Source organism: Mus caroli, unplaced genomic scaffold (genome assembly GCF_978045245.1).
Source record: "Mus caroli unplaced genomic scaffold, Mus_caroli_1 scaffold_14, whole genome shotgun sequence".
In the NCBI taxonomy this organism is placed as follows: domain Eukaryota; kingdom Metazoa; phylum Chordata; class Mammalia; order Rodentia; family Muridae; genus Mus; species Mus caroli.
The window spans coordinates 112,013,814-112,029,800 of NW_028227269.1; the positions used below are offsets into that span (position 1 = coordinate 112,013,814).

The 15,987-nt window shown below is 40.0% G+C and overlaps 1 pseudogene across 1 annotated transcript; it reads right to left on the bottom strand.

Annotated features, from left to right (window-relative positions):
- Nucleotides 1-2,238: 2,238 nt before the first annotated feature.
- On the bottom strand, nt 2,239-2,898 carry LOC147001340 (Ig heavy chain V region 914 pseudogene; annotated as a pseudogene). The gene is made up of 2 exons (XR_015045092.1): nt 2,771-2,898; nt 2,239-2,666 (listed from the first exon to the last, which is right to left on the bottom strand). The product of XR_015045092.1 is annotated as an Ig heavy chain V region 914 pseudogene (transcript).
- Nucleotides 2,899-15,987: the final 13,089 nt, after the last annotated feature.

The window sequence follows — 15,987 nt, forward strand, 5'->3', positions numbered from 1 at the left end:
TTTCCAGACAGGGATTCTCTGTATAGCCCTGGCTGTCCTGGAACTCACTTTGTAGTCCAGCCTGGCCTGGAAGTCAGAAATCTGCCTGCCTCTTCTTCCAGAGTGCTGGGACTAAAGGCATGCACCACCATGTCCCACCCTCCTACTCTTTTAGATAGTATCTGGCTCATTCAGGGTGGTATGGGCATAGATCCTCCTATTCTTTGTAGCAACCACATCCATATATTCCCAGAATGCCTTTGTGAAATATTGTTATATTTAGGTTCAAAGTGCCACAACTGATTTCTTTTGATGAGGAACAATTCAGAATAAGCCAAACATCTGTTATGCCACATCTCTCAGACATCAGTGTTAAAGACAAATTTTAGAAGCTTGGGGGAAGGAAAGGGGATTAATGTGTTAAAAGGAAAAATGATTTGTCCTATTAAATTATTGGGGAACTATATCTACCAAGGCATCACTAGTACACAGAGAGAAAACGGAGATGTTACCCTTTGAGTGGTTTTGGAGCAGTTTGCAGCCAAATGAAGCTCACTGAGTGTTGGTAGCTACATTGGCCTCATGTCTCAGTTCTGAGACTTTACACACTTTTTGTCACCAGTATCACAGGTGAGTCAGTGCTGAGCTGTTGCATATGGTTTGTGTGAGGATGATGGAGAGACTGAAAGTCATCTGGTTCATAGGTCACAGGCCCTGACTGATTTCTACTGGAATCCCACATCATGCTCTATGAAGGAAATCTTACTGAGTGTCAGCCCTGACTCTTGGGTTCCAGAGTCAAAAGGGTTCTTTGGTTCTTTGGGATGTGATCCTGTTCCTCAGAGAGATTCACTTCTGCCTTGTGTGATACTCTGAGTTTTGTTCAAGCCAGAGTTTATCTTATATTTATTTAGTGGGGCTGTATATATAGCTCTGTGCTTCAAGTTCTTAACACACCATGAGGATCTGTGTTTAATATCCATAACTAAAGATGGGGTAGTTTTGGTAGTAAATCAATAAGCCTAGCTATTAGGTATAGAAACAGTGTGATGGTTAGGACTCTTTGGGCAACCATTCTAGCAAGATAGTGATATCCAAGCCCAGTGATGGATTTTATTTCAAAGTCATTGTGTACACTGATAGAAGAAGATATCTCATTTCAATATGCACACACACACACACACACACACACACACACACACACACACACATGATCGGAGACAAAGAGACACAGAGAGATACAATAGTAGACAGAGAGAAAGAGACAGACAGAGCAATAAAGAGACAAATAAACACATACAGGACTACAGAAAGACCCAGTGAAATCATAAATAAATAAGTAAGTAATAAATAAATAAACAAATGCAAAACAGATATAAATAAGGAAAATAGAAAGTGGTATAAGCATTCGTACAAGTCAAGGGTTGCTACAACCTATACTTTTTGATGCTATTAATAAAGTTTATTCATAAAGTTCTTACAGAAACATTTACTCCTGGATTAGTGTCACACACATATACACTATGTGCTCCGTACACTTTTAAAGAGGATCCATGTAGAGTTACAAATTATGCACAGAGGAGTCCAGCCCTCTATTACCCCGAAGGGCTCTTTTTATCGATTAGATAATTATTTCATAAAATTAGGACCAATATGTTGTCCCCAACCAGTCCCACTTCCCAGATTTATTCCTCCTCCCACCATCCTCTTCACTTTCCCAAGAAACTCAACTTTGTATTGCCCATCCCTGGGGCGTCAAGTCTTTAAAGCTTTAGGCTCATCTTCTCCCACTGAGGCAAGAAAAGGCAGTTCCTTGAGACATGGGTGCCAGGGGATTCAGACTAGCCTGCATGATTTTTGGTTTGTGGCTTAGTCTCTGGGAGTTCCCAGGCATCCAGGTTAATTGGCACTGTTGGTCTTCCTCTGGGGTTGTTATCCCCTTCAGAGTTTTCATTCCTTCCTCTAACTCTTCTATAGCAGTCTTCAAACTTAATCCATTTGTACACTGTATTTACAAATGTCTCAGTCAGGTGCTTGTAGAGCCTCTTAGAGGTCAGCCATGCTATGCTCCTGTCTGCAAGCACAATATAGTGTCAGTGACAAATGTCAAGGTTTGATGCCTGCCTATGAGATAGATCCAAAGTTGGGATGGTCACAGGTCAGCCATTCCTTCAGTCTCTGGTCCATTTTGTCCTTAAATTACTTTTAGACAGGAACAATTTTGGATCGAATATTTTGACTGTGGGTTGAAGGTTGGGTCTAATTGTACAGGCTGTAACTATTCTGTGAATCAGAACTCCATGTGCACTCCTCGCCCTCTGTTGGTCCTGGGTGCTCTGCAGGAGGTTTTAGTTTGAGCTCACAGTAACATTCACTCACTGTGTCTCTTGCACAGTAATACAAGGCTGTGTCCTCAGACTTCAGACTGCTCATTTGCAGGTACAGGGTGTTCTTGGCATTGTCTCTGGAGACGGTGAAGCGCCCCTTCACACTGTCTGGATAGTAGGTGCCCCCACCATTAGTAATGGCTGCGACCCACTCCAGCCTCTTCTCTGGAGTCTGGCGAACCCAAGACATGTAATAGTTACTGAAAGTGAATCCAGAGGCTGCACAGGAGAGTTTCAGGGACCCTCCAGGCTTCACTAAGCCTCCCCCAGACTCCACCAGCTTCACTTCACAATGGACACCTGCAAACAGAGAATACTGGTTGGAAAACTGTCACTTACAAAACAAATAATTTTTCTGTTTCTCATGTGCATACAATAGATGTCATCTCTTCTCAATAATTTACCTTTTAAAGTTAGGACAAGGAAAATCAAGCTGAGCCCGAAGTTCATGGTGAGGGGTCTGTGTTCAATGCTCATCACTGAATGTGAGGAACTGGGAATCAAATCCAGGACTGGCCTCCTCTGTCAGAGCTGCAGGGTCAGGGCAGAGGTGTTTTTCATGGGCACAGAGAAGACCTATTTGCATGTCTTCCTGCTATATCATGCTCTGGGGTTGGACCTAGGCTGATGCCACTGATGATACCATATATAAAGCATCAGAAAACCAGATTTCAGTTACAGCATTTGAAACATATTGCAGTTTCCTTTTTTTTTTTGTTAAAGATTCACCATACTCTGTTTAGTTTCCCTCTGTGCATGTGCACAGAACAGGTTTTGTTTCCATACTATCAGGTTTCCTTAGTGTAAATGTATAATTAAATAGTACCACACATAACTGTATTTCTAGATATGAGCTCAGGCTTTCCAATGTCTGGGCACAATATGGCTTTTCAATAATATGGGTTTTGTAGAGGATCACACCTATGAGCTGATGGTAGCAGAACTCTTTCTCTGTGACAAGAGCACTCGGAATTTTCTGAATTTTACTTATTTGTGATAGAATGTCCTCAGGGTTTAGAGATTCTTTGTACCTAAAGAATTTCAGTTAATCCCAGCACTTGGGAGGCAGAGGCAGGCTAATTTCTGAGGTCCAGGCCAGCCTGGTCTACAGAGTGAGTTCTAGGACAGCCAGAGCTACACTGAGAAACCCTGTCCTAAAAAACAAACAAACACACAAACAAACAAACAACAACAACAAAAGAATTTCATGTCCCCATCTGTCTAAGTCTCAAGGTTTGTAATGGAAATATATTTCTATTTGCAGCAAACTTATGTTTTGCATCTTAAAGTTCTCCTTTTTAGTCCCCCTTCCACCATTTTCTTTTTGCCATTTTATACCAGGTAACACATGACTGTCTCTATATTGTGCTAGACTAGTTTTGATTTCCCATAATTAACATAATCTGTATCACCGGGGCTTCTAGTTAAGGTTTAAAATGACCATTTTCTATTTAACCAGGTCTCTTGTTTCCTTCTTCTTCATCTGCTTCCTCTCAGCACACCTCACTCTTGTTTTCACTTCACCAGTATTTCCTTGTCCCTGGTCCTCCTTGTTCCACACTTTAGATGTGTCTTCTGCCTAGGGTTCCTATTCTTGTTCCCAAAGCTATACAACAGAAGCCAGAGCCCTGACTTACATGAATATTCTGCATATGACAGGAAAAGGCATATTTTTTTCGTCCTTTCAAGCCTTTTGTATATTGTCTGAAATAACATTTTCCAGTCCCATTTAAATTCCTCCAAGGCTCAGAGAACATCAAACAAGAGGATGTGGAGAAGTAAGGGGTGAAGCATGGGGAAGAGCGCAGTGAAATAATGTCTTGTGTACATGGCATGCCTATTGCATTCATACACTCATAATAGCTGCTCTGTCTGTGTAAGACATACCTGAGAGCAAGCCAATCATAAACTACTATGGATTTTGTGGATTATTTTCAGGCCTTACCTGTTAGTGAGGAGATGTTCGATATAGATATTTCCTGAATGGGGAGAACTTATATTTTGAAAATGTGGCCACTGGTAGGTTTTCTATGCTGCAGTCCTTATGTATTCACACACACACAAACACACACACACCCCTATGGGATGCATTAATTGACTTAGAAATGCCATGAAGTTGAGAGAGGTTACTTTGGCAAAGATATGGATGTGAGTTGAAAACGAAAATAGCTTAGAAATGTTATCATATTTAATTATATAAATGTAGCATATACAATTCCTATAAAGGAAGAAAAATAATACCTTCTGAATGGCTGGGTAATTTAAGTAAATGAATCCTCAGAAAAAGTGCATAAGAGCTTCTGCTCCAGTCCAATCACGCAGGACCTGAGACTGCTTTGGTTGGGGAGGGAGAAATCCGGCCTACATAGGGCCACGAGCCTCTTCCGGTCAGAAAAGCACCAGGGTAGCTAGGGCGCAGGGTCGGCTGACACTCGCCAGCTACCCACAACACCCTCCACAGGATCTTAAGACTTCTGGTGAGTGGAACACAGCTTCTGCTCCAATCCAATTGCGCGCAGGACCTGAGACTGCATTAGTTAGGGAAGCAGAAACCGGCCTGAGTAGGGCCACAGGCCTCATCCGGCCTGATCAGCACCTGGGTAGCTAGAGCGCAGGGTCGGCTGACACCAGCCAGGTACCCACGACCCCCGCCACAGGATTTTGAGACTGCTGGTGAGTGGAACACAGCTTCTGCTCCAATCTTTAAACAGTGACAACGACAACAACTAACCCCAGAGATTACCAGATGGCGAAAGGTAAACGTAATAATCTTACTAACAGAAACCAAGACCACTCACCATCATCAGAACCCAGCACTCCCACTTTGCCCAGTCCAGGGCACCCCAACACACCGGAAAAGCTAGACACGGATCTAAAAGCATATCTCCTGATGATGGTAGAGGACTTCAAGAAGGACTTTAATAACACACTTAAAGAAATACTAAGGAACACTGGTAAACAGGTAGAAGACAGTAAAGAGAAAGCACAAAAATCCCTTAAAGAATTGCAGGAGAACACTGCTAAAGAGTTACAAATCATTAAAGAAAAACAGGATAACCTAATCAAACAGGTAGAAGTCCTTAATGAAAAACAGGAAAACACATCCAAACAGATGATGGAAATGAACAAAACCATACTAGACCTAAAAAGGGAAGTAGACACAATAAATAAAACCCAAAATGAGGCAACACTGGAGATAGAAACCCTAGGAAAGAAATCTGGAACCATAGATACGAGCATCAGCAACAGAATACAAGAGATGGAAGAGAGAATCTCAGGTGCAGAAGACTCCATAGAGAACATCAGCACAACAATCAAGGAAAATGTAAAATGCAAAAAGATCCTAACTCAAAACATCCAAGAAATACAGGACACAATGAGAAGACCAAACCTACGGATAATAGGAGTGGATGAGAATGAAGATTTTCAACTCAAAGGACCAGCAAACATCTTCAACAAAATTATAGAAGAAAACTTCCCAAATCTAAAGAAAGAGATGCCCATGAACATACAAGAAGCCTACAGAACTCCAAATAGACTGGACCAGAAAAGAAATACCTCCCGACACATAATAATCAGAACAACTAATGCTCTAAATAAAGATAGAATACTAAAAGCAGTAAGAGAAAAAGGCCAAGTAACATATAAAGGCAAGCCTATCAGAATTACACCAGATTTTTCACCAGAGACTATGAAAGCCAGAAGATCCTGGATGGATGTTATACAGACACTAAAAGAACACAAATTCAAGCCCAGGCTACTATACCCAGCCAAACTCTCAATTAAAATAGATGGAGAAACCAAAGTATTCCACGACAAAACCAAATTCACACATTATCTCTCCACGAATCCAGCCCTTCAAAGGATAATAACAGAAAAAAACCAGTACAAGGACAGGAACCACGCCCTAGAAACAACAAGAAGGTAATCCCTCAACAAACCTAAAAGAAGACAGCCACACAAACAGAATGCCAACTTTAACAACAAAAATAACAGGAAACAACAATTACTTTTCCTTAATATCTCTTAATATCAATGGACTCAACTCCCTGATAAAAAGACATAGACTAACAAACTGGCTACACAAACAAGACCCAACATTTTGCTGCTTACAGGAAACTCATCTCAGAGAAAAAGATAGACACTACCTCAGAATGAAAGGCTGGAAAACAATTTTCCAAGCAAATGTTATGAAGAAACAAGCTGGAGTAGCCATTCTAATATCTGATAAAATTGACTTCCAACCCAAAGTCATTAAAAAAGACAGGGAGGGACACTTCATACTCATCAAAGGTAAAATCCTCCAAGAGGAACTATCAATCCTGAATATCTATGCTCCAAATACAAAGGCAGCCACATTCATTAAAGAAACTTTAGTAAATCTCAAAGCACACATTGCACCTCATACAATAATAGTGGGAGACTTTAACACACCACTTTCAGCAATGGACAGATCATGGAAACAGAAACTAAACAGGGACACAGAGAAACTAAGAGAAATTATGAATCAAATGGATCTGGCAGATATCTACAGAACATTCTATCCTAAAACAAAAGGATATACCTTCTTCTCAGCACCTCATGGTACCTTCTCCAAAATTGACCACATAATTGGTCACAAAACAGGCCTCAACAGATACAAAAATATTGAAATTGTCCCATGCATCCTATCAGATCACCATGGACTAAGGCTGATCTTCAATAACAAAATAAATAATAGAAAGCCAACCTTCACGTGGAAACTGAACAACACTCTTCTCAAAGATACCTTGGTCAAGGAAGGAATAAAGAAAGAAATTAAGGACTTTTTAGTGTTCAATGAAAATGAAGCCACAACATACCCAAACTTATGGGACGCAATGAAAGCATTTCTAAGAGGAAAACTCATAGCTCTGAGTGCCTCCAAAAGGAAACTAGAGAGAGCACACATTAGCACCTTGACAACATACCTAAAAGCACTAGAACAAAAGGAAGCAAATTCACCCAAGAGGAGTAGACGGCAGGAAATAATCAAACTCAGGGGCGAAATCAACCAAGTGGAAACAAGAAGAACTATTCAAAGAATCAACCAATCAAGGAGCTGGTTCTTTGAGAAAATCAACAAGATAGATAAACCCTTAGCCAGACTCACTAGAGGGCACAGGGAAAGCATCCTAATTAACAAAATCAGAAATGAAAAAGGAGACATAACAACAGATCCTGAAGACATCCAAAACACCATCAGATCCTTCTACCAAAGGCTATACTCAACAAAACTGGAGAACCTGGATGAAATGGAGAAGTTCCTAGACAGATACCAGGTACCAAAGTTGAATCAAGATCAGGTTAATGATCTAAACAGCCCTATATCCCCCAAAGAAATAGAAGCAGTCATTAATAGTCTCCCAACTAAAAAAAGCCCAGGACCAGTTGGGTTTAGTGCAGAGTTCTATCAGACCTTCAAAGAAGATCTATTCCCAGTTCTTCACAAACTATTCCACAAAATAGAAACAGAAGGTACTCTACCCAACTCATTCTATGAAGCCACAATTACTCTGATACCTAAACCACAAAAAGACCCAACAAAGATAGAAAACTTCAGACCAATATCCCTTATGAATATTGATGCAAAAATCCTCAATAAAGTTCTTGCTAACCGAATTCCAAGAACATATCAAAACAATCATCCATCCTGACCAAGTAGGTTTCATCCCAGGGATGCAGGGATGGTTCAATATACGGAAATCCATCAACGTAATCCAGTATATAAACAAACTCAAAGACAAAAACCACATGGTCATCTCGTTAGATGCGGAAAAAGCATTTGACAAGATCCAACACCCATTCATGATAAAAGTCTTGGAAAGATCAGGAATTCAAGGCCCATACCTAAACATGATAAAAGCAATCTACAGCAAACCAGTAGCCAACATCAAAGTAAAGGGTGAGAAACTTGAAGCAATCCCTCTAAAATCAGGGACTAGACAAGGCTGTCCACTTTCTCCATACCTATTCAACATTGTACTTGATGTCCTAGCCAGAGCAATTCGACAAAAAAAAGAGATCAAAGGGATACAAATTGGAAAAGATGAAGTCAAAATATCACTCTTTGCAGATGATATGATAGTATATATAAGTGACCCTAAAAATTCCACCAGAGAACTCCTAAGCCTGATAAACAGCTTCGGTGAAGTAGCTGGATATCAAATTAACTCAAACAAATCAATGGCCTTCCTCTACACAAAGAATAAACAGGCTGAGAAAGAAATTAGGGAAACAACACCCTTCTCAATAGTCACAAATAATATAAAATATCTTGGCGTGACTCTAACTAAGGAAGTGAAAGATCTGTATAATAAAAACTTCAAGTCTCTGAAGAAAGAAATTAAAGAAGATCTCAGAAGATGGAAAGATCTCCCATGCTCATGGATTGGCAGGATCAACATTGTAAAAATGTCTATCTTGCCAAAAGCAATCTACAGATTCAATGCAATCCCCATCAAAATTCCAACTCAATTCTTCAACGAATTAGAAAGTGCAATCTGCAAATTCATCTGGAATAACAAAAAACCTAGGATAGCAAAAACTCTTCTCAAGGATAAAAGAACCTCTGGTGGAATCACCATGCCAGACCTAAAGCTTTACTACAGAGCAATTGTGATAAAAACTGCATGGTACTGGTATAGTGACAGACAAATAGACCAATGGAATAGAATTGAAGACCCAGAAATGAACCCACACACCTACGGTCACTTGATCTTCGACAAGGGAGCTAAAAACATCCAGTGGAAGAAAGACAGCATTTTCAACAAATGGTGCTGGCACAACTGGTTGTTAACATGTAGAAGAATGCGAATCGATCCATTCCTATCTCCTTGTACTAAGGTCAAGTCTAAGTGGATCAAGGAACTTCACATAAAACCAGAGACACTGAAACTTATAGAGGAGAAAGTGGGGAAAAGCCTTGAAGATATGGGCACAGGGGAAATATTCCTGAATAGAACAGTAATGGCTTGTGCTGTAAGATCGAGAATTGACAAGTGGGACCTCATGAAACTACAAAGCTTCTGCAAGGCTAAAGACACCATCAATAAGACAAAAAAACCACCAACAGATTGGGAAAGGATCTTCACCTCTCCTAAATCAGATAAGGGACTAATATCCAATATATATAAAGAACTCAAGAAGGTGGACTCCAGAAAGTCAAATAACCCCATTAAAAAATGGGGCTCAGAACTGAACAAAGAATTCTCACCTGAGGAATACCGAATGGCAGAGAAGCACCTGAAAAAATGTTCAACATCCTTAATCATCAGGGAAATGCAAATCAAAACAACCCTGAGATTCCACCTCACACCAGTCAGAATGGCTAAGATCAAAAATTCAGGTGACAGCAGATGCTGGCGAGGATGTGGAGAAAGAGGAACACTCCTCCATTGTTGGTGGGATTGCAAGCTTGTACAACCACTCTGGAAATCAGTCTGGCGGTTCCTCAGAAAATTGGACATAGTACTACCGGAGGATCCAGCAATACCTCTCCTGGGCATATATCCAGAAGATGTCCCAACCGGTAAGAAGGACACATGCTCCACTATGTTCATAGCAGCCTTATTTATAATAGCCAGAAGCTGGAAAGAACCCAGATGTCCCTCAACAGAGGAATGGATACAGAAATTATGGTACATTTACACAATGGAGTACTACTCAACTATTAAAAAGAATGAATTTATGTAATTCTTAGCCAAATGGATGGACCTGGAGGGCATCATCTTGAGTGAAGTAACACAATCACAAAAGAACTCCCACAATATGTATTCACTGATAAGTGGATATTAGCCCAAAACTTAGGATACCCAAGATATAAGATACAATTTGCTAAATGCATGAAACTCAAGAAGAATGAAGACCAAAGTGTGGACACTGTGCACCTTCTTAGAATTGGGAACAAAACACCCAGGGAAGGAGTTACAGAGACAAAGATCGTAGCTGTGATGAAAGGATGGACCATTTAGAGACTGCCGTATCCAGGGATCCATCCCATAATCAGCTTCTAAACGCTGACACCATTGCATACACTAGCAAGATTTTGCTGAAAGGACCCAAATATAGCTGTCTCTTGTGAGACGATGCCGGGGCCTAGCAAACACAGGAGTGGATGTTCACAGTCAGCTATTGGATGTATCACAGGGCTCCCAATGGAGAAGCTAGAGAAAGTACCCAAGGAGCTAAAGGGATCTGCAACCCTATTGTTGGAACAACATGATGTACTAACCAGAACCCCGGAGCTCTTGTCTCTAGTTGCATATGTATTGAAAGATGACCTAGTCGGCCATCAATGGAAAGAGAGGCCCATTGGACTTGCAAACTTTATATACCCCAATATAGGGGAATGCCAGGGCCAAAAGAATGGGAATGGGTGGGTAGGGAAGTGGGGGGCGCTATGGGGGACTTTTGGGATAGCATTGGAAATGTAATTGAGGAAAATATGTAATAAAAATATTAAAAATTTTTTAAAAAAGTGCATAAGAAAGATTCTGGTAAATATGATATAAACAGTTAGGCGTGGTGATCCTCTGTTAAAGGAATGACTGATGAATTTCAAATCATTTGGATACAAAGAGGCTCCATACAATCTATTCCCAACCCTTGTGAACACAAAGCCTGGAAACAATCAATCTTGAACTTAGAAAACAAGAAGCACGGAGGGTCTGCTTCCATTGCAAACTTTGGTCAAACTTTTAAAGGTCTGAAGAAAGGCCAGGTGAACTGATTCAGAAAATATAAAGATTGTCAGTATTTGTGCCCCATATAGACTCACATAATCACATGAGGGCATATTGACAAGAACTTTGGGAAGCAATAAAAGTTTTCTATTTTATAGTATAGCGGTTTAATGGGTGTTTGCTCACATGAAAAGTCAGTAGGACACATGCTAGCAAATAGACATTCTTGGATGCCCACAGTACCTCAATAAATTTGTTTTAACAATCTGAGAGACATAACACCTGCCCCTGCTTTAACTCAAGGACAAGTTCCACGCTGTTCACACATAGGAGAAGGATCATAGATATGAGCAAGCTTCAAGCACCATTCAGTGAGGGTGCTTTGATGTGTCTTTATGCCCCAGTCTCTCTCACAGGGAACCGAGCACTGATGTGCAGTGAAATTGTGGAATCAGGAGATGTACATGGAAATGCAAAAATCTATTTTCAAAGAAAATGTCACTTCCTGTCATCACTGTACTTGCAGAGAAGCGATCGCTCATTCATGTGGTCACCATGTGAATTTCCCTGAGATCCTGCACGTTATTTGCCAGTGTCATATAGTACCATGTTCATGTTGAAAGGGAACAGGGTCCTCTTTCTCCCCAACTGCACAACATTTCTTTTCACTCTTTTTTCATCAATTGCTCTCATTTTTTTTGGTTATGAGGCAATCTATCATGTAAAATTCAATTTCTATTTCTTTGGTTACTCAAGATATTGGCTTTATGCAATATGATCTGTCCATATACACTGACCTAAAGAAAGGACACAGTCAGAGGATGGAGGCCAGAAAGATGTCTGCCTAAGAGAACATTATTTCTCTCTTTTCTTTTCCCTAAACTCTATGCTATTCTGCAGAATCACATCTCAGACAAGTGATCAAAGTGAGTGGTTATTTAGAAGAAAAATGCGTGTGCTGTGTTGGAGCACTTAAGTTTTTCATATGGAATATAAGCACAGGATATGTCTAAGAGGAGAGAATTTCAAAGGCATTTCAATACAATTTGTTCTTCTACTTCAGAGGAGCAGCTTCATCTGCAGTATTTATTTATTTTTTTGGCTTTAAGTTTTATTCATTAATCTTTTTCACTCTACATCCTGGTTATATCCCCCTCTCTCCACAGTTCCAGTCTTACAAATCCCTCCCTCCCATTGCCCCGTCTTTTCTTCTTAGAGAAGGGGAGTCCCCTTGGGTATGACCACATCTTGGGATATATAGTGTCAGCAGGACTAGGCACACCTTCTCTGACTGTGGCTCAACCTGCCAGGACAGGTAGGGGGATAGGGATCCAATGTCAGGGAGCAGAGATTGTGCCAACCCTCACTTTACTTGTTAGGGGACCCACCAGAGGACAAGATACACATTTGCTACAAACACGTAGGGGGTCTTTGGTCTGGCTCCTGCGTGTTCCCTGCTTGATACTACGGCTCTGTGAGTTCCCATGGTCCCAGGTTAGTTGACCCTTTGGGTCTTCTTGTGCTGTATTTGACCCCTCTGAACCGATCACATATATCCCCTATTTTAAATGAGACTCCCTGGGCTCTGCCTTTTGTTTGTCTGTGTGTCTCTGCATCTGCATCTATCATTGCTGGATGAAGACTCTTGGCAGACAGCTTTGCAAAGGTCCCTGACTTCTAGCATAGCAAAATATCAATAATAGTGTCAGAAGTTAACTCTCTCCCATGACAGGGATCTCAAGTTGGGACCTTTAGTATATGGCTGTGTTCTCAGGCTCTATTCCATCTCTACCACTGCACATCTTGTAGATAAGACTAATTTTTGGTTGAAGGTTTTGTGAGTGAATTATATTTTCACTTGCCTCCCTTGGAAGTCTTGCCAGCCTACAGGAGGTGGCCACTCCAGTTCTATATCCCCTCTGGTAGGAATCTCAGATACAGTTATCTCCTTTGAGTTTGCATATAATCTTCCATCCAAGACCTCCAGTTAGTCACCAGAGGCTCCTCCCCTCTATTTCTATTCTTACTCCTTTCCCCACAGCAGGCTACCAATTCTATTCCCCTCCACACCCCTTCATTCACATCCAATGAGATTAGCTCACCTTCCCTTGGCACCTACTTATTACCCAGTAACTTTGGGTCTGTGGATTGTAGCATGGTTGTCCTACATTTTATGGTTAATGTCCATTTGTAAGTTGAAGGAGAAACTTACCAGTGAGTACATCCCATGCAGGTCATTTGGGGTGTGTTACCTCACTCAGGATTTTACTTTTTCATTTGATTCATTTGCAAGAAAGCTTCATGATGTTCTCACTTTTTAACTGCTGAGAATACCATTGTGTAAATGAACCCACATTTTCTGTATACAATCTTTTTTGAGGAACATCTACATTGTTTCCAGCTTTTGGCTATTAACAAATAAGGCTGCTATGAACATAGTGGCACATATCTTTTAGTGCTATGGTGGAGTACATTTTATGTATATGCCCAGGAGTGGTATGGCTGGATCTTCAGGTAGAAATATTTACAATTTTCTGAGGAACTGGCAGATTGATTTCCAGAATGGTTGCACCATTTTGTAATCTTGCCAGCACACATCCTCACCAACTTGTGCTGTCATTGGAATTTTTATCTTCACCATTCTGATTGGTATAAAGTAGAATCTCAGGGTAGTTTTGATTTGTATTTCCCAGATGACTACAAATATTGAATTTTTCTTTAAGTGATTCACAGTCATTTGTGATTCCTCTGTTGAGAATTCTCTGGTTAGCTCTGTAGTCCATTTTTAATTGAGTTATTTGGTTTTGTGGAGGATACCTTCTTGAGTTCTTTATATACTTTGGATATTGGCCTTTAATGGGATTGGGGCTGGTGAAGATCTTTTTCCAATTTGTAGGCTGCCATTTTGTCTTATTGACTATGTGCTTTGCCTTATAGAAGTTTTTCAGTTTCATGAGACCCTATCTACCAATTTATGATCCTAGAGCCTGAGCCACTGCAGTTCTGTTCAGGGAATTGTCTCCTGTATCAATGAGTTCAAACTATTCTCCAAGTTTTATTCAATTAGATTTAGTTAATCCAGTATTAGGTTGAAGTCTGCCATTCACTTTGATTTGAATTTCCTGCAGTATAATAGATTTGGATCTATTTGCATTTAGATTAGCACCATTTGTTGGGGAATGCATTCTTTTTATTATAATTTTTATTATGATTATTGGATTCTCTGTCAAAAAATCCAGTGTCCATAAATGTGTGGTATTATTTCAGAGTATTTGATTCAATTACATTGATCATAATATCTGTTTCTATGCAAATACCATGCAGTTTTTATTAGTATTGCTCTAAAGTACCACTTGAGGTCAGGGATGGTGATCTCTCCTGAAGTTCTTTCATTCTTCAGGATTGTTTTAGCTACCCTTAGTTTTTTGTTTTTCTATATGAAGTTGAAATTTGCTTTTTCATAGCATGTAATAAATTGGGTTGGAATTTTAATGGAAATTGCACTGAATCTGTAGATTGATTTTTTAAGATTGGCATTTTCATTATGTTAATTCTGCCTATCCATGAGCATTAGAGTTCTTTCCATCTTCTGAGTTCTTTGATTTCTTTCTTCAGAGACTTGAATTTCCTGTCACACACATCTTTCTTTTTTTTTTTAATTTTTAACATTTTATTACATATTTTCCTCAATTACATTTCCAATTGTATCCCAAAAGTCCCCCATAGCGCCCCCCACTTCCCTACCCACCCATTCCCATTCTTTTGGCCCTGGCATTCCCCTATATTGGGGCATATAAAGTTTGCAAGTCCAATGGGCCTCTCTTTCCATTGATGGCCGACTAGGCCATCTTTCGATACATATGCCGCTAGAGACAAGAGCTCCGGGGTTCTGGTTAGTACATCATGTTGTTCCAACAATAGGGTTGCAGATCCCTTTAGCTCCTTGGGTACTTTCTCTAGCTTCTCCATTGGGAGCCCTGTGATACATCCAATAGCTGACTGTGAACATCCACTCCTGTGTTTGTATGTAATAAATTGGGTTGGAATTTTAATGGAAATTGCACTGAATCTGTAGATTGATTTTTTAAGATTGGCATATTCATTATGTTAATTCTGCCTATCCATGAGCATTAGAGTTCTTTCCATCTTCTGAGTTCTTTGATTTCTTTCTTCAGAGACTTGAATTTCCTGTCACATACATCTTTCACTTGCTATATTTTATATTATTTTTGGTTATTGCAAAGAATTTGATTTTCCTAATTTGTTTCTCAGCCACTTTATCTTTTCTATAAAGGAGGGCTCCTGAATTCTATGAAGCAATTTTGTTTCTAGCCACTTTGCTGAAGGTACTTACCAGCTGTCAGAGTTCTCTGGAAGAATTTTAAGGTCACTTATGTATATTATCCTATCATCCACCAATTACAATACTTTGAATTTTTCTTTCTAATTTGTATCCTCCCAATTTCCTCTAGTTGTCTTACAGCCCTAGTTAGAACTTTAAGTACATTATTGAATAAATAGGGTGAGCTTGGGGAACTTTATCTCTGACTTTAGTGGAATTGGTTCAAGGTTCTTTCTATTTAATTCAGTGTTAGCTATTGACTTGCTGCCATTATGTACATTGTTTTTACCATGCTTAGGCATGTCCCTTGAATCACTGAACCTTCCAAGGCTATTTTCACCCTTTCCTCTCTATTCCTTTTTGTTTGTTTGTTTCTTTGTTTGATTGTTTCCTTTCTTCATCTCTTTTGTTATCTCTTTCTTTCTTTCTTTCTTTCTTTCTTTCTTTCTTTCTTTCTTTCTTTCTTTCTTTCTTTCTTTCTTTCTTCTTTCCTTCCTTCCTTCCTTCCTTCCTTCCTTCCTTCCTTCCTTCCTTCCTTCCTTCCTCCCTCCTTCCCTCCCTCCCTCCCTCCCTCTCT